The following is a 19849-nucleotide window of genomic DNA, read 5'->3' on the forward strand; positions in this document are numbered from 1 at the left end:
AAACTGTGTCGCAGTATTAAATATGAGTGTTGGTTAATGGACACTAGGGCAAACATATTACGATTCAAGGGAATCATTTCACCATGAAAAGAGATGGGTCTGGTGTCACCAGTTGCACAAAACCCAGGATCTGTGCACCCCTTGTCTACAAACCCTCAAAATACGTAAGAAATTGACAGAGACGTGAGAAGAGTCTGGAAATCCACAGTCAAGGTTAAAGCCTGCAGCCTGCCTCTCCAGAAACAGGCAGATCAACAGATACCTTCAAGCAGAGTTAAAAGTTTGGTCTCAAAGCAAGAGAGAAGCTGCTGCATTTGCAAGGTGATTCGTGCTGCGGGGTAGTCAGCTGGGATGTGCTCAGGAGCTGCCCTCAGCCCCTCCTGTGCGCCCTGTGACAGTGCCAGGACAGAGGTCAGGTCACAGCAGCCATCAGGAAAGACCGAGAGGCCACCGTCCATGCGTTAGCGTCGACCCCACTTTAGCCCCTCACACAGGAAAACAGTCGACCAGATGTACCAAAGGAGTCAGCACCTGGGGTAGAGGGGCAGCTGAGATGACAGGATCTGGACGAGAAGATGAGGCACTGGAAGCTGAGACTGCACCCCAGACCTCCCATGATCAGAAATCTGAGAAATGCCTCAAAAGAGGCGGTGCGGATGCAGCGGCAGGGAAGCAGGGTGGAGCAGGAAGGGACAGGGGTCAGCTTTGAGGGCAAACGCTTTCAAAGGCAGGATGCGCGGTCACCTTGCAAAATTCACGTGCCCGTGGCTGGGCTGCCCGGCCACCCCGGCAGCACCCACAGTTGGGGGAAGGGGCCTCCCTTCAAGGGCTGTGCCCAGAGCCTGGCACACCTGCACAGGTGGTCTCAGGTCCCCCAGATGCCTCTTATGGATTACGTAGCCCCCATCCCCGAGGGTCAGAGCCCTGGACCTCCTGTGCTGGACACCTCCAGGATGCCACAGGTCCGCCAAGCTGTGATTCCTTCTTCTCTCTCTGGCCAGCTCCTTCTCTGGTATTGATAATTAATTTTAATTACAGAAATTGTAGGTTCACAGAAAGTCATGCATAAAATGCAGTTGCGCACACCCCCTGTTGTTAACACTGGCGTCAGGGTGGTTCTTTGTTACAACGCATGACAGAAAACTGCTATGACCTGCACTCATCCGCAGTCCATGCTTTACAATAGGGCTCACTGTGCTATGCCATCCTATAATTGTTGTTGTTTTTAATTATCTTATTTTAGTAGCATTTATGCAGCCTAAAATTGCCCTCTCTTCCACGCCCAAGTGTGCAGTGCACTGCTGTTACACCTTCGCAGTGTTGTTCCACCATCACCACCCCCGTGACCGAAAGCCTCCTCCGGGCACTTGTGTTAGGGTTCCGTGCTCTCTCCGCTGTTTTTTCAAGGAAGAACCATCAAATCTCAGTGGCTCAGAGAAACCTGGGAGTCCACTCCCTTCGCCGCCGCCATCGGCTCACCCAAGGGCGACGCGGACCACAGAATCCGCATCCATGGCTCCTCTTACCTGTCTGTCTGTCCTCATCTTCACAGCTGACCTTGCGAGAGGCCACGAGCCCCTTCTGCTGTCCCCCACCCAACCCTCTCCCCCATGTATCCTCCCTTGAGCCTTCAGAGGGCCCTCCAAGAACATGTTCTTCGCCACCCAAAACCTACAGCCAGGGTCTCCCCTGCTCAGAGAATGATGCCCAAGCATGAAGGTACATCTGTCCTTCAAACTGAAACCAGGGAGACAAACTCAGCCCAGCTCCAGGCCATGCAGCATGTGACCTCCTGCGCCTGCCTGGGTAGATCCGTCTTGTCTGTTGGATGCTTGGTTTAGCTCTGTTCTTGCATCCTCACTCTCAGGCGCTGAGCAGAAGCTGGAGCTACCGCAGATGCTGCTGCCTGAGTCCACGAACCATAACAGAGCCCAAACCCCTGCTGGCAAAAAACAACGTGTGAGAAATTAAAACACCCTGGGAAGCCTAAACACATTTAAATTTACTCCCCATCACTGGTGTTTTATTCTAGAAAGCAAAACAGACAAATGAATAGCTTAGCTCTAGGATTAACCACGGGTTCTTCATTCACGGATGCATTGGTAACGTGTAACCCAGATGTTAAGACTGCTCCATCCACATGGAGGTATGTGCGCAGCTCCCACCACTGCCTGTTCCCCCAGCTAACCCTCCACTGTCTCCAGGCAGCATTGGGTCTGAACAAAGTGACCTACGAGGGAACTGGCCTTGGGCAATAACAGCTCACCCTCATTTTACAATCATCACATCCACACTGAAATGTACATTGTAGAGACATAATTTCAAAACAGACACTTATAATTTAAAAATCGATTGTAATAACAAACCATTCCTACTATTCTAAGACAATAGCACGAGGTGTTGAGTGCAGGCTTTTGGAATCAAGCAAATTCAGCTTCCATCCCAGTTCCCAATGATCACTGTGACATTGGTGACAGCTCCATGCTTTCTCTAAGTCTGGCTTCTGTTTTATTTTTTGTATATAGGGGATAAAAATTGTACCTACCACATAGGGTTGATTTGGGTATACAAAGAGATAACAATATGGAATATTCAGCATATTGTCTGACGTGTTGAAAGGACCCAACACAGCTATTACTTTCATGGGAGGTGCTATTATGGTTTATTAAAGCAAGTTTTCTAAAATAAATCTACTATCCAGATGCTCTGTAATTGAAACTGATTTTACACCAATGTTCATTATGAACAATTCAGATATTAGTCAGTAAATCCCATGTGGTTCCTCCTTTATTAGAGGAAGACATTTTTATCTAATAATCATTTTACAGAGATATAAAAGAAGGTCATGGAGGGGAAAAAAGATTTTTTTTGTGGTTTGTTATGTTCTGTTTTTAGTATTGATGCATTGCTTGCATTTGTCTGGTGATTTTGCTTGAACCCTTTGAATGAGGTTCTTTTTAGGACTGGATGCAGACTTTCTTTACTATGAGCAACCTACAACCGCATAAATACGAAGAATATGTATGAAGAATATTTACGAAGCACTTAGCAGCTTCAGCTGCTAAGCTCAAAGCTGGAGACTGCACAGGAGAACTGACCAACCCACACAGACTTGCTCTTTACTTGAATTTAACATGCATTTACTTGTGAAGTTCATATCCAATTAAATGCTTCATTTGGAAACACACATACACAAAGGAAAGCATAAGGGACACTGGCCAAAGTTTCCTTAAATTCAAAGACAGGTTAAAGGAAGGACTGTTTGCAAGGTGGAGACACTCAGAATTGGAAAGGAAAACTCAGGGGTAGGAATTCTGTTCCCAAAGACACACTTGTTGGGAGTGTTTTCGAGGGTGGATGTGATGCACCGCCATTTTACCTCTTCGGCCCTAAGAGCCCACTCATTTTAAAAAGGAGATGAGGAAAGTTTCTAACCCCAAGCACATCTGTCCTGGCTTTCTCAGGGTCCCTGCCCCTCTGTCGGAAATGAGAGTGAGACATCACTACAGACTCGACAGCTGTTGCGGGAAAGTGAGGGCATATAATGAACAACTTCATTCCAGTAAATTCAACAACATGCAAGACCCTCAAGTCACAAACTAAAAACTTTCACTTTGGAAGAAATACGTGACCTGAATTGTCTTGTATCTATTAAAGACTCTGACTTTATACTTCAAAAACCTTCTCACAAAAATGCCTTGATGAAGCCCAGTCAATTTTATCAAACATATAAGGAAGTTATAATAACAACTCTAGAGAAACTCTTGAAGAAAATTGAAAAGGAAAGATTATTTACACCTCATTTATGAGGCCAGCAGTACACTGACTCCAAAACTAGGCAAATATTTCACAAGAACTACAGATTATATATTGTAGTTATGAGATTTCTTATACAAATATAAGTAAATCAAATCCAGCAATACATAAAAAGATAATATTTACTGACCAAGTGGGATACATCTCAGGAATGCAAAACTGGTTTAACATTTGCAAATTGACCAATGTTTTAATCATATTAGAAGACAAAACAATGGAAAAAATCATCTGATCATATCAATGAGGCAGGAAAAACCATTTCACAAAATCTAATAACCATTTATGATAAAATCTCTCAGAAACTAAGAGGAGAGTGTAACTGGTCATCTTGATAAAGAACCCCTGACAGAAACTACATCTAACACCATACTTAATGTTTCCTCTCTACTTTAAAGAAAAAGGCAAAGATGTCTCCTCTCAAATCTTGTGATAACAATGTATTGTTCTAGCCAGGGCAGTAAACAAGAAACAAAGAAGCATAAAGAATGGAAAAGAAAAAGGTAACAACATAACTTTTATTAATTACTTGATCATATATGTAGAAAATGGGAAGCAATTGTCAACGAAAGCTACAAAAATTAACGATAAGATCATTGGATGGATGACATATGCAGAAATCAATTACATTTTTATCTGCAGGCTACAATTAATTGGAAATTGAAATTTTTAAAAATGCCATTTATAGTATCATTAATTAATAGCATGAAATAACCATGGCTAAATTTAACAAAATATATTGCCAGACCATATACAGAAATGTTCAGGACTTACAATATCCAACTCAATTTTGAGGAAGAAGAATAACAGTGGAAAAGTTACAATAATCAAGAAGTGGTGGTGTTAACATAAAGGTAGATGTGTGGTAAATAATGTCAATGAATATTAGAGAATCCAGAAGTAGAACCTCACATACATAGTCATTGGTTTCAACAGATACTAAAGTAATTCAGTAGGAAAATAGACAGTCTTTACAACACATTGTGCTCAAACAATTGCATGGGCCAAATCAAACAAGCAAACAAATAAACAAACAAAACCCACCACAGACTGCAATCCTTTCCTTACCCCATATTCAAAACTTAACTGAGGGGGTGCACAGGTACTTCAGTGGCAGAATGCTCACCTTTCATGTGGGAGACCCAGGTTCGATTCCCAGATCATGTAGCCCCCCCCCCCCCCGCAAGAAAAACAAGCAAACAAAAAAACTCAGCTGAAGAGGGTTATGAACCTAAAATAAGTAATAAAACTGTACAATTTCTGTAATACATTTTAGAAGACCAACTTTGTGACCTTTGGTTAGTCTGTGTTCATAGGACAGTAAAATTCTAAACCATAAAAGTAAAAACCTATAAATCGGTCTTCATTAAGGTAAAACTTTCAGTCTTTGAAAGACACTTTTAGGAAAATTAGAAAACAAGCTTCACATTGGGAGAAAATATTTACAAATCATAAATCTTGTTTTTTTAAAAAATCTCATCTCCAGAATGATAAAGAATTCTTTCAATTCAATGATACAACAATCCAGTGAAAATCAAAATGGGCAGATACTGAGGAAACACTAAAAAGAAGACACGTATGGTCAACAAACACAATGAAAAAATGCTCATCGTTAGTTATCAGGGAAATGTAAATTAAAATCACTTTCAGATGTTCTAGCATTGATCGTGATGATGAATGTACAATTATATGATTCTGCTGTGAGCCATTAATTGTATATTTTGGATAGATTGTATGGTCTGTGAACATATCTCAATAAAACTGCTTTAAAAATCAGTTTTAGAAAAGGCAAACATTTCAAAATGTGGCAAAACCAAGTGTTGGTGAAATTGTGACATAACTGGAGCTTTCCCATATTGCTGGTGGGAATGCAAAATGGTTCAGCTACTTTGGAAAACAATTTGATCATTTTTTATAGACTTAAACTTACCACATGTCCACTAAGGAGTGGGAGGAACCCACTCCTTAGTGGAAATGAAAACAGGGGCAACAAAGACTTGTACATGAATTATTCATAGAGCTTTCTTCTTAATAGGTAAAAACTGGAAGTAACCCAAACGCCCATCGTCTGGTGAAGGATAAACAAATTGTGGTACATCCGCTAACTGGAATACTGCTCAGCAATAAAGAATGAGTAAACTACTGCTAAATGTTACACCATGGCTGAATCCTGAAAGCATCATGCTAACTGAAAGGTGCCAACCCTGCATTCTGTATGACTGCATTTGTGTGAAATTCTCCAAAAGAAATGTGATAGAAATGCATCAGCAGAGCCAGGGAGTGGGGAATAGATTGACTGAAAAGGGACCCCAGGTCAATTTTGGAGAGAATGGAAACGCCCTAAATCTTTACTGTAGTGGGTATTACATGACCATATACATTTGTTAAAATTCATTCAGCTATACACTTAAAATGGGTGAGTTTTAGTGTATTTAAACCATACTTTCATAAAAATGATTAAAAAAAAATATCTCTGGCAGTTGTGTAGACAAAGAGCTAGAGAGCCTCTGCAGAGCACACAGAGAGCCCAGAGGGGGTGATTCTGGTAATTCCAGGGTGTGATGGTGGGTTCTGGTGTCAGCTTGGCCAAGTGGTGATGCCCAATTGCCTGGTCAGGCAAGCACTGGCCTGACCTTTGCTGCAAGGATATTTCGTGGCTGGTTGACAAACCGGAAGGCTGGTGTATTAAATCATCAGTCAGTTGATTGTATCTATGGCTGATTACATGTGTGATCAACTAAGGCATGTCTCCCCCAACGAGATAGATCAAAGAGTTGAAGGCTTTTAAGGAAGAAGAGAGACACTTGCACTGCTTCTTCAGCCAGCGAGCCCCTCCTGGTAGAATTTGTCCAGACCCTTCATCAGAGCTGCCAGCTTCACAGCCTGGCCTATGGATTTTGGACTCTCCCATTCTCACGGTTGGGTGAAACACCTTTAAAATCTCCTATTTACAGATCTCTCCTGTTCGCTCTGCTTCTCTAGAGACCCCTGACTAACACACAGGGCAAATATGGGGGCAGCGCTCAGTGGGAGAGCAGGGGGGATGAATGAGGTGATGTAAAGCTCAAAGTCTTTCTTCCCTTTGAGAAATAATGCACCACAGGAAAATCCAGTAACAATCAGAATGTTTGATAGGAACATGTTACATGTTGGAAACAATTTGTAGCTGTACATGTTGCATATCAAATGAAAATGCTTCAAAATGTCCCTAATGTCACCCTGTTTTCCCCTCTAAGAGAAGATAAGTCGCTTTTTCATGGTGCAGTTTGCCCACCCTGAAAACGATCTGGTGGGAACCCAGGGCACCCAGGCAGACGAAGTCCACCTGCGCCAAGCCTCTGCCCTTCTCAGCTCCATCCCTACCTGGTGGAAAGTTCCGTCCCACCCACCTGGAGAGGCCAGGGGTCCATCTGTGCAAGTCTCTGTCTGAACAATTCTGCTGGCAGACCTCCCTTTTTCAGAGAAAAGAAAATTGGACTCACTGAATTTTCAAATTGTTCAACATCCCTTTCCCCCAGGTGAGGGCTCACTTCAGCCGTGGCACAGGCGTTGCATGCACACGCTCATTGGCCAGGAGGTCCAAGAGGCAAGTTAATTACACTAATTAAGGGATCCTCTAAAGAACGTATGAAGAGTAGCACTCAGCCATCCAGTTGGATTTCTTGACATGAGAATGCATGCTGTTCCCAATATTTGCCTTTCATCTATTTAATCTTCAGTACTTTAGACGTTTTCCAATATAGCTGTGTGCACATGTCTCAATGATTTTTATACCTTTTTGCAACAGTAAGCATTGATTTTGCTTCTGTGATTAACTTCTTCAAAATAGTCTGTAGATTATGGGGGGAAAGATGTTTTAATAGTTTTAGCTCATAACTGATTTGCATATTTTTATAGGCTATCGAGTCACTGAATCGAAGGTACTAGATTTGAAGCACGCATTTGCTTCGGGAAAGTTGGAAATGATCATAATATTTTATCGAAGATGAAGGTTTGACCATTTCAACCATTTCAGCACCACATTTCCTTATGAGCTTTCCTGTGCCTGAAGATTCAGTGGGCTATAAAGTATGGGCATCAATTATAGCCAAAATAATGTGCAAAGAAAATACGAGCCAAATCTATAGCAGCTTGAATACACTCTCTACAACAGTGTATTTCGTCCCTCTTCTTTAAATCAGCCCACCACCATGCAAAAAAGAATTTAGCAATAAAACATCAAAGAAAATGCAATGAGAGCTTGGTGATGCAAAAAATTATCTGTTTCTTATTTAGGATCTTTACCTGAGGAATAACTTAGAATCCCTGTCATATTCTGCTGTTAATGGGATAATAAAACTACAGCTGTCTCGCTTTACTTGGCGGTCTTTTCTCCCGTGCACCGAGGCTGCTGCAACTCAAGCATGGAGAGGGAGCGGGGAGCATGGGGCCAGAAGGCCAGGGGACACAGAGGGGACACAGGGGGGACACAGGAAGGACACGGGGGGACACAGAGGGGACACAGAGGGGTCACGGAACCTCGTGCCCACAGAGGAACTGGACATTCCTGAAGGTGGCTTGGATTTGGCCAAGGACCCCAGGTCTCAAGAGCAGGACAACTGAGTTCCCCCTCCCTTGGCAGCTGTCCTCCCCTGTGCCTGCAGGTGCTCCCCTGGACCGTCAGGGCTTGTGCCAAGGGTGCTGGCAGACCTGGCTCCCTCCAAGCCTGCCGCCTCCTGTCGCCTGGACCCTGCTCCCCTCCTTCCTGAGTGCCCAGCACCCTCAGGGCAGTGAGCGTGCTCCCTATAGCTTGACAACAATCCTCGAACTCTTTGGATGTGGAGCCGTCTCGAAGCACTTTGAGAGTTTTTTGAGCCCCCTCCCATGATCCTCTACAAGCTTGCTGTCCACCTGGACAGTGCAGGACCTTCCCTGCCCACGGCCTGTGCTGAGGGGGGCCGCCCTGACCCCCGGCTGCCTCCCACTGCCTGGCAGGGCCCCCCACTGCTCCTGGGGGAGAAGATGGTGGCGCTGGACTGGGGGATGCAGGGAGGGCAGTGCAGGGAACCAGGCCGTGCAGATGCCTTCGGAGGGAGTGGAGAAGCCCGTGTCCCACCACGTGTCCCCACCTGAGCCCGCAGGCACCCGTGGCCTCCTCCCTGGGACCAAATCTGCGGCAGCACTGCGATCATCCTTGGAAGGTCAGGCTGCTGAAAACACAGCTGCTATTGCACAATACTAACATAATAGAAATGACAAAATTGTCTCCTTCTCTTCTCCGTGGATTGAACTCTGGATTATAAAGAGATACAAAGGCATGGAAAATGCGGGCGAAGAAACTACAGTGTTTTTAAATAATTTTTAATACAGAAAGTCCACCTGAGAAAAATGCAAACATCAGATGTCAAGGAGTAGAAGATGGATGCACTTGATACTTTGAGATTTTCAAAAACAAAAGTCAGACTTCCAAAGGACCGAAGTGCCACCAATGCAGCTGAAACGCAGGGGATCTTGTGGCAGACAGCACCGTTAACAGATGGGATTTAATAACCACGACACAAGGAGAATCTGTCCAAATCCATCAGAAAAGGCAAATGATCCAGTACAAAATGAGTAAAGTTAGGAACAAAGAAATTCACAGATGCGGGAATTTAAAAAATGGACAAACTAACAGTAGGGGCCAGGAAAAGAGAATTTGAAAATGTGTGTGTCTATGTTAAATGTCACAGATGCCACACACACACAGGCAGTCCTCATCATTCACAGATTCTCCATCTGCAAATTCACCTGCTCACTAGGATGTATTCATAATCCCAAACCCACACTTGGGATGTTTTCACGAACCTTCCCAGACACGTGGAGAGGGCACACTTGTGAGTCTCTGACACACGTTGCCTCCTATTTAATTCTCAGACAGTGAACTAGGGTCCTTCTCAACATATATTTAGTGTTCTTCACTTGTTTAGATTCTTGTTGCTGATTTCACCGTTTAAATGACACCGAGTGCAGTGTCAAAGTGCTATCCAGCATTACCAAATGCAAGGTGGCAGCAGGCTCCCGGAGAAGACCCAGGCGTCAGGGAACCAGGTTCTGTGCTGTGCCTATGAGTTCGGTGTCAATAAGCCAACGAGGTCTATTGAATAGTGTGTCTTTAAACAGAAACACTAATAAGAGAGGTCTATGCATCAATTGGTTGGTGGAAATGTCATGACCAGAGGTTCACCAGATTCCAACCCCATTTTTTCCCCTAGAAACAATGACTCAGTATTTTCTAATTAATCATCCATGGTGACTTCATGGAACATAATGAGAATCAACTGCCTGGACATAAATACTTTTCCACTCTTTAGAATGACATGTTTTTAATGTTGCATAATGACAAGTACTGGCAAGAATGCAGAGAAATAAGTTATTTGTGCAGACTTTGGGTACAAAAGTAAACCAGTGAGGACTTTTTTACAAAACATTTTAACAGTATCATTTTTAAAAGCTTATCTTTAGCCCAGATATTATATCTAGATTAATTTAATATAAATTAGTTAGTAAATGCTACAAAGGCTGAGGCCCAAGACATGTCTAGAAATGTTCCAGGTGCTTTTCTGTCTACCAGTCTCTGCCCCTTTCCCTCTCTCCCTTTCCCTCTCTCCCCCTCTTCTGCCCCCATTGTCTCTCCTTGCCTTTTCCCTCTCCCACTCTTTTTCTTCCCTGTTTCTTCTCTCTGTCCTCTCCCTTTCTCTTCTTCCCTCCTCTCTCTCCCTCCCTCTCTCTGTAACTTTGTCTTCCATCCATCCATTTATCTGATTTAAATTCCACAGTCCTCTAGGGGGGCCCTGTGAGCAATGGGTGGCCCTGGGGTCCATGGCTGTAGAGCCAGAGCAGTGGACAGGGGTCTGGGACACACAGCCTGGCCCTGGTGCCACATATGTGAGTTGCCCTTGCAGTGAGATCCCAGGGAACTGGAGAGTGGGGGTGACCAGAGGACACCCTGGGCCAGCTCCGTGGTTCCCATACTCTGAAGATCAAGCTAGCTCCTGACCACTAGGAGAACACCAGGGAAGCCCGTGTCTCCCAACAGCCCACAGAGAAGGAAGTAACAAGAATCTGGAAGCATAGAATAGAGCCTGGGTGCCAGTGTCTCCTAACTCAGTGTTCTAGTTTGCTAGCTGCAGGGATGTAATATACCAGAAACGGAATGGCTTTTAAAAAAGGGAATTTAATAAATTGCTAGATTACAGTTCTAAGGCCAAGAAAACATCCCAATTTAAACAAGTCCACAGAAATGTCCAATCCAGGGAAAGATACCTTGGTTCAAGAAGGCCGATGACATTCAGGGTTTCTCTCTCTCAAGTGAGAAAGCACATGGCGAACACAGTCAAGGCTTCTCTATTGGCTGGAAAGGCACACGGTGAACGCCGCATCATCTGCTAGCTTCCTCTCCTGGCTTCCTGTTTCATGAAGCTTCCTGGAAGGTGTTTTCCTTCTTCATCTCCAAAAGTTGCTGGCGTGTGCTCTCTCTGCTTCTCATGGGCACACCATTCTCTGCTCTCTCTGAATCTCTCATTCTCCAAAAATGTTTCCTCTTTTATAGGACTCCAGTAAACCAGTCAAGACCCATCCAAATGGGTGGAGACACATCTACACCTAATCCAGTTTAACAACCACTCTTGATTAAATCACACAAGAAATGGCTGCCTTTACAAAATGGGATTAGGATTAAAACATGGCTTTTCAAGGGTACATGCATCCTTTCAAACCAGCACACCAGGCATGGGGGCAGTCAGTGCCCATCTCTTCTACACACACCAAGCAGGGGAGACGGCTCCCTTGATATTTGAGGCCATTTATCCAAATATTACACTTCCAATATGATTCCAACTTTTCTCTCACCTATTAAATCAACCCTGACACCTCCCAAATCAAGGGGCTTTGCAAGAACATGCAGCCTTCACACGGTCTAGAGAGCTTTAGCTGTAAAGAACACCTGACACTCAGAAGCAGTCCAAAGTCCAAACATCTGATCGAAAAGTGCTGTAGTCGCCGCGCAGCACACAGAGTGTAATATCACTGTGGGACATTATTAGTTTAAGTTTTCTCATATTTCTGTGCAAATTATGACAGATAAATAATTCGAAATGTAAATTAAAGAGAAACAAATTGCCTTCAAACTGGCTATATGCTCTTTCAGGAACTTTTGATAATGTAGCAATTATCAAAATAACACTGAGCACCTTCAAAGTCCTTTAAAACTTCAGCAAATTAACCACGACCACAGCCCTGAGAGGTGGGGAGGGCACGTAGTACCACTCACCGTGTCCTCATGGACCAACCAAGGGAAGCAGGTGTCTTAAGACCCAGACCACAGAAACATCACCCATGACCCAGGACCCTAGGAAGGTCATCCGTGATCCAGGACCCCAGGAGGGTTGTCCATGGCCCAGGACCCCAGGAGGGTCGTCTGTGACCCAGGACATGGGAGGGTCATCCATGGCCCAGGACCCTAGGAGCGGTGTCCCACATGCAGGCAGCTAAGCCACAGAGGATCCTGCCTGGTCCTGGCAGGGTCCACCAGCTGTGCCAGGGGCCCACGTCTTTACAGATGCCATCTTCCTTTCCTTCTTCCTCCTCCTCTACTTCCTTCCAAGGGTTGCCCCTCCATGGTCTGTGACATGCCAAGGCCACAGGGGGCCCTGCTGCCTTGTTCTCACACCAGTCATTCAGCAGCTGCATGTCCTCCCGAGTGGGCTGCTGTGGTCACCTCTGGACTAGCAGATAGTGGCCATGAGTGGGAGTCGCTCCCACCACCTAAGCCTGCTTCCCTCCTATTGCTCCTTGCCCTGGCTGGTCCCCGACCCTATGCCCTGTGCCCCACTCCCTGAGCTCTGTGCCCCACCCCCTGAACTCTGTACCTCACCCCATGTGTGCTGTGCTCCCCCCATGCACTGTGCCCCACTTCCTGTGCACTGTGCCCCTCCCCCCATGTTCTGTGCCCCGCCCCCATGCACTGTGCCCCACCCCCTGTGTGCTGTGCCCCGCCCCCTCTTGTACCAGCTTCTTTCCGCAGAGCCAGGCAGGGTCCTGGGTGGAAGGTGTCCAGGATGGGCCATGGCTGGAAATGATGTCTCAGCTTCAGTAGGTGGCACTCTTACCTCTGAGTCTGCAGACACAAGGGGATTCCCTGCAGAAGGAAGACAGCCCAGCTGCATTTTCAGTTGTTCTGAAAGGAATTCCAGAAGGGCGACTTTCCATGGAGGAAGCTGCAAGTTCTTTGCAATCCCCTGGAAGGACTCTCCCCACTAAGCCCTTCACTAACCAACATCTGGAAAATGCACAAAAGCACTGAGGATACTGGAGGTGGTTCTAGCTATGTGATGGTTCTTCCAGCAGGATGCCTTCCGGAATGTTCTTCCACGTTGCTTGGACACAAAGCATCTGCCCCATCACACATCGGCTGACTTGTGTCTCTTATGTCGTCCCATTCTGACTCAGGCTGAGCACACACTTAAGAAATTATTCAGTTATCTCTCTCCCTGGTAAATGCTATCTGTTCTGCGGAGTATTAATTGTTTTACCTGGTGACTTGATAGAAACTTATTATGATAAAGATAATCAGTGTCATAAAATATAAACTAGGTAGCCAATTAATTCAATAGCTTTGAAATCTCTATTTACTTTTTTTATTTTTAAGGAAAAATGGTGAGGTTTTCCTGATTAAATTCTTCTTAAAGTCTCCTAAAACTACAAGAAGAAGACAACTTAAACTTCGGTAGGCCCTCCTACCACGGAAATGGGAAAAGCTAGACCCACACCAGTCTCACTAGGCGGAAGTACCATGCTCGGTCTGCTGGGCTCCTTCCCTTGAGTCTGGGGAGAGTTCCTTCGGGTACGACGAGAGACAGCGAACTGGACTTGCGTATGGCAGCAGGAGAGGTTATCGGACACGTGCATGTGCCTCTGAATCCGGGGGGCTGCTCCAGGGTGTCCTGGGACTGGGGGCCGGCAGCCTCCAGGCCTGTTTGCTCCCGGTCAGCTGTTCCAACTTCTGGGGCTCCCAGGAGGAAAAGGAGCCCAGGCTCACAGCCACTGTGGTCAGGCGAGCACGAGGCAGAACTGAGGTCTCCAGCTCAGATTCCCAGTCCCGGAAAGACCGGGAGCGTCATGAGATACCTGCACCCATCTGTGCACGGTACTCTGAGCAGGACATCGTGAGGTCCACCCTGAGGAGTGTGTGCATGTGTGGGTGAGTGTGTGTGTGTCAGGGGTGGGGAGGTCCAGAAAAAAGAGAGGAAAATGGCAGAGAAACAAGCTGTTACTGTTATGCAGGCCATTTTTATAATTAAAGTGAGTCATAAGACAGCTCTTCAATTTTCACCTGATGTCTGAAATTATGGTTTCTTACTCAGAAAAATCCCTAGTTTTAATTCATGATGAGTAGATAGACAACTGATTCTTGCTGAAAATTTGAGTAAATTGCTGGGCTGGGTACATTTATTCTTAAACCCACTAATGCCGGACTTTCCCACCTTTTATTGCAAACCCGTGCTTGCGCTGTCTTACCATTTTGAAGTGGGTGCCAGTCTTCCAAAAAGGAAGTCTCAGTAAGCAGTTGAGAAAATAAAGCAGCAATCTGTAAGCCCCTATGCCTTTCCCACGGCGCCAGGCCGCAGTTTTCAGGGAAGCCTGAGGAGGTAGCGTTATCTCCCATCTCCATTGCGCAACGCTCCCTGCGGGGTGCCGGGGCGTGAAGTGCAGGGGGCAGGCAGGACGTGCGCCGGCGAGTCCCGGGGGAGCAGCCCCCCCACCCCCGAGCCAGCTAGCCTTGCCGCCTTTACTGCAGAGGTTGTGAAATCCTTTCTTCATAATTTGGCTCACATCAACCGATTAAAAGGAGAGATCACTTTTCTGAGTTTGCCCTGCAGCCTGATGCGAGAGATTTCTTTGCAGCTTCTTCCTACTGTTTGGGAAGTTTTCAGACTTTTAGATGTGCCTCTCAGAAAGTTACTGTTCATGGATTTCTGGCATCACATTGTGTAATTGTTAATTTACTTAAATTATAATCAGGATGTGCCGGGTTACTTTTCTCTGAATAATAGGCTGCGTTTGTTGTTGTTGTTTAGTTCTCGTACTCGTGGTATTCCCGCTGCCCTAACCTGGCATTCTCTCTCTCCAACCCTCCTCCCTCTTCCTCACCTGTAGGTCTTAACACTTCACACAATGTTCTGCACACTATAAAAGCATTTAATTAAATCTGGGGACTAGATGAGTGATGGAAAGGGAAAAAAAACAGGGTGGGTAAAGGGTGTAGGAGGTTGGAAAATTTGGCACTGGAAACAAATTGAAGTCTAATTAATAAACAGGAAGAACTTGAAGTCATACTCGATGTGGAAACCTTGTTTGATTGCCACAGAGATAGAGCGATTATGTACATCCCTAAAATGTAAGTTTGGAAGGGCTGGTCTTATTCAGAAATGCACATCCAAGGACAACAGGAAAAAGAGGATGGCACTCTATGTTCAGAACAGAATGTGAATTTCAAAGACAGACGAAGAGAGAAGGCATTAAAAGTTGGAAGCACTGAACATTTTCTGTATAGTAAAAACTCTAAGAAGCTGCTTAATAAAATACTTAGGTAAGCCTCCTGTGAGCATGAGCTCAGGAAAGGAAAATGAAAGGAATGCTGGCAGCAAATCAAGGGGACTAGATTAAGCTATATTAAACACATTAAATGACACCCCCACCCAGATACAAACACGGAGACACATGCATTCATACCACCCACACAGGGGGCACGGACAGCTGACTCCACGCTTTCCATAGAGACTTAGCCCCTTTCCAGGCCCCATCTAATTAGGAACCTTGAATCTTGTCTTCTTTTTACACCTACACGAACAAGCTACCTTGTGTTTCTCCTGTCCTCTTCACACCAAGTGGCGTGTGGATTTTCTTTTGACGGCTATGTCAGCAATATGGCTGAGGGTACCGCTGTGTGTGGACTTCTTCTTGGGGAGAAATTTCCTCCACTTCCCAGGAAGCACTGCTGCAGGCACTCCCGGAAGCTTCTGGGCTGGTGCTGCTGACATCATGACTGCGCCCAGAGCCCAACCCGAAAGCGGAGCTAGTGGAGAACATTCTCACAAAAGGGCTGTGAATGTTTCCTTTTGGGCACCAAAAGGGAAAGCTTGTATGAGACATGATACATAAAAATCAAAGGGATCACTTTTCTCTCGATGGACACTTTCTTAACTTCTCTTGTGAGATGGGAAAGGAAATGAGAAGCACCGAATGCTATAGCCCAGGACAGCTTGTCCACCAGAGCAATCAGGGAAGCCTCTAGAAAGCAGTGTCTTTCTGCTTCATCAGATTGCAACTGTAAAGGTACTTAGATAACTCCATTGTAACATGCTCTAATAGAATTTCATACGCTAAGTCAAATGACTTAGAACATGTCATTATAGCCATACGTGCAATCAGGGCATAAGCTCATTTTCATAATAGCTGATCCTTCTTACCGAATATGTCAAAACACGAAACAAATTGAAACTCATTGATCCTTTGAGAATTTTCCTTAAGTTTAAAAATAAGTCACCAAAAAAAATTCAACTTTCTCTTGATTCTTTCAGGTGCCTGGGATCCGGAGGTCCATCTCATTCTGTCACGGAGAGGTTTTCCTCAGACTGTACAAAACTCACAAACAATGTGGATAAGAAGCTGCCTTGAAGGCAACCCTCAAGTTAGAAACTGTCACTGAGAGTCACTATGTCTTATCTGCATGTTTGAAAAAAATCAGGTTCATTGAGGTATCTCTAGAATTCTGACTACAGCCAGAGCTGTAGATGTGTATTAGTTACCTATCGCTGTGTAACAAATCACCACAATTTAGTAGGTTAAGGCAATGTAAATTTAGTTGTGCAACTCTGTGAATACTCTAAAAACCACTGGATTGTATACTTTAAACGGGTGAATTGTATGGTATGGGGAATAAATCTCAATAAAGCTGTTAAAATTGATGGCTGGTTGATGCTGATTTTCATAGACTGAAAAGCCAGGCCAGGTGAAATATCCCTCTCATTTTTAACAGATTGAACTAACATAAATAACAAATAACCCAGACTTTGTGCAACTGTGTGTATGTTGTAACAGAATAAATGGGAAATAATGAAGTTGTGTATTCTTTAAAAACACATACATCTATTATCTCACATTTTCTGTAGAAGTTTGGGCAGGGCAGGGCTGGATTCCCTGCTCAGGCTCTCACTGAGCTTAAAGTGGGGTGTCTTGCTGGGTTGCAGTTCTCTGCTGGAGCATGAGTTCCTGTTTCAAGCTTGCTGGTGGTTGGCAGAACTTGTTTCCCTGCAGCTATAGGACTGAGGCTCTGTTTCCTTGCTGGCTGTCATTGGGCACCCCTTTCAGGTCCAAGAGGCCACCCTTGAGTCCCTGCCATGTGGCCCCATTGGCAGTTCATGACATGGGTCCACTTTTTTTTTGGGGGGGGGGCAGCCAGAGCATGCTTTTATGGCTTCCTTTTCTGCCCCTGATGGGGAAAAGTCTGCATTTAAGGGGTCGCCTGATTAGGTCAGGCCCACCCAGGGTGATGACCCATTTTCCAATAATGTAACACAATCATAATGGTGATGTTTTGCCAATTTCCACACTCACACTCAAAAGAGAGGTGGCTTTGCAAGGGCAAGGGTTCCTGGGGACATGTTGGAATCCTGACACCTCGGGCTCCGTTCTAAGATTGATGAGGAATCCATGGTGCCCACAGGTGTCAGTTCCCACTTGTCCCCTCCAGAATGAGCACAAAACACTCTTCTCCAAGCACCTGCTGGGGCCCAGGTCTCTGCCCTGAGTTGTAGAGGCCCTGGAGGCCAGCCTGTCCCAGCTTCTCCGACTTGCCGGGGATGGAGCCGCCTTTATAGGTCCTGGCCAGAGCTCCCCCATTCTTCCTCTTTTTGGCAGGACCATAAGCTCCTCCAAATACATCCCAAAGGGGAGAAATGGAAGAAATGAGCCCAGAACACCACTGGCGGGCACACAGGACAGGGAGAGGTGCAGGGGCAGCCGCAGAGATGGGTGCTGCGGTGTGGGACAGGAAGGCGGGTCACAGAGGGCTCCTCCCACTGCATGGATCGGGTGTAAACCAACAGCTGGAAAACAGAGTGAGGTGGAGGAAAGGAGAAGCGGGACCTGGTGGACCCACAGCTCTCTGCCGCGCCCCATTTCCCCTCCGATGTGAGAGGCAGGGCTGCTCCCAGCTGGACATCTGGACATGGCAACAGAGCAGGACCCTTTGCCCACCCAGGGCTCGAGCTCGCTGCCTGCTGGAAGCGCCCGCGGGCTGGGGCTTCCGTCTTGGTCCAGAGAGTGTCCGTTTAGTGCAAGCGCAGCCCCACGCCTCGGCGCAGATCGTCCAGCAACATCAGGCGAGCCAGCAGGGGCAGGAAGGAAACCAGGGTCCAGAACGGGGACTCAGTGCCGAGGACCCTGACTTTGCCGAAGAGGTGGGCATTATTGAGGACCAGTGGGAGACCCTCGCCCATTTGAGGGAGCACGGCATGGTCTACTCCAGAGGGAGCAAGAGTGGACAAAGACAGGAGACTCCAGAGGCCATCGCAGCATCCGAGGAGGACAGGCCAGCTGGGGTCAGTGGTGGCAGTGAGGGGTGTGGCTGTTTGACATGGGTTTTGGGCTAAAACTTAGTGGATTGGCTGATGAATTGGATGTTGGGAGATAAGGAGGGAAGAAAGGGATGAGAAAACCTGTACAGTTCCTGCCTTATGCACCTCCAAAGGGGTTATCACGTGGAGGGAAGGGGGGACAACAGCTTAAGCGGTGGGGTAGAGAAGGGCTGGGAGTTTGAAAACTCCCCTGGAAACTTCCCATTTCCTGGCTGTTGTTCCCAGGAAGAATAGGTCTGTATCAACCCTAGCCTGGCACCTTCCCTGCGCGACCCTGAGGCTGGGAACTGGCATAGGCTGCACCCCTGTGGCAGGCTGGCCCAGCAGGTGCCTCTCCCCCACGGGGAGGATCCTGGAGACCCGAGCTGTGTGGGCACTCCTGCCCTTTGGCCTTGGAGCCGAGGCTGAGCCCCCTGCCCCCCTGTACACATTCCCTATCGTCTCTCGACAGCCGCCCTGGGATCCGGGCCCCGGGAATGCAATTTGATTATGGCTAAAGAGTAGCCTGACTGGACATCCGTAGACAAAAGCATGAAACCAACTTATATCCACATGTCATTCAAAAGCTCAGCGTGGATCACAGATTTAAATGATAAATGTAGACCTATGGAACGTTTTTAAAAAATAGGAGAAAATCTTTGGGCTCTAGGGCTAAGCGAAGAGTTCCTAGACTTGACATCAAAACCATGAACATAAAAGGAAAATTGGCCTAATCAATTTGACCTCATCGAAACTAAAAACATTCACTCAATGAAAGACGATGTGAAAAGGCTGAAAAAACAAACTACAGACTTGGAGAAAATACTTGATAAAGGACTAGTATAGAGAATGTATAAGGAGTTCTCAAAACTCAAAAGTGAAAAACGAACAATCCAGTTGTAATTTCACCAACAGGATGTACAGATGGCAAATAATCACAGGAAAGGAGGCTCAACATCATTAGCCTTTAGAGAGATGCAAACTGAAACCACAATGAGCTATCCCTGCATGTGGTCAGAAACAAAATAAAAACAGTGATAGCTCCAAAGGCTGGGGAGGCTGTGGAGAAACTGGAACCACTCCTACTTTGCTGGCAACATGGAAAATGGTTCAGCCACTTTGGAAAACAGTTTGGTAGCTTCCGAATATATAAAACTAAATTGCAAAGTGGTGCGACTGTGGCTCAGTGGCAGAGTTCTCGCCTGCCATGCCAGAGACCCAGGTTCGATTCCCGGTGTCTGTCCATGCAAAAAAAAAAAAAAAAAAACCTAAATTGCGTTTAAAAAATAATAAACATACAATTACTAAATGACCTTGCCGTTGCACTTTTGGGCATTCTCCCAGGGAAATAAAAATGAATGTTCACACAGAAATCTTGCAGGAATGAATGTTCAGAGAAGTTC

This window comes from Tamandua tetradactyla, chromosome 9 (assembly GCF_023851605.1).
Source record: "Tamandua tetradactyla isolate mTamTet1 chromosome 9, mTamTet1.pri, whole genome shotgun sequence".
NCBI lineage: Eukaryota > Metazoa > Chordata > Mammalia > Pilosa > Myrmecophagidae > Tamandua > Tamandua tetradactyla.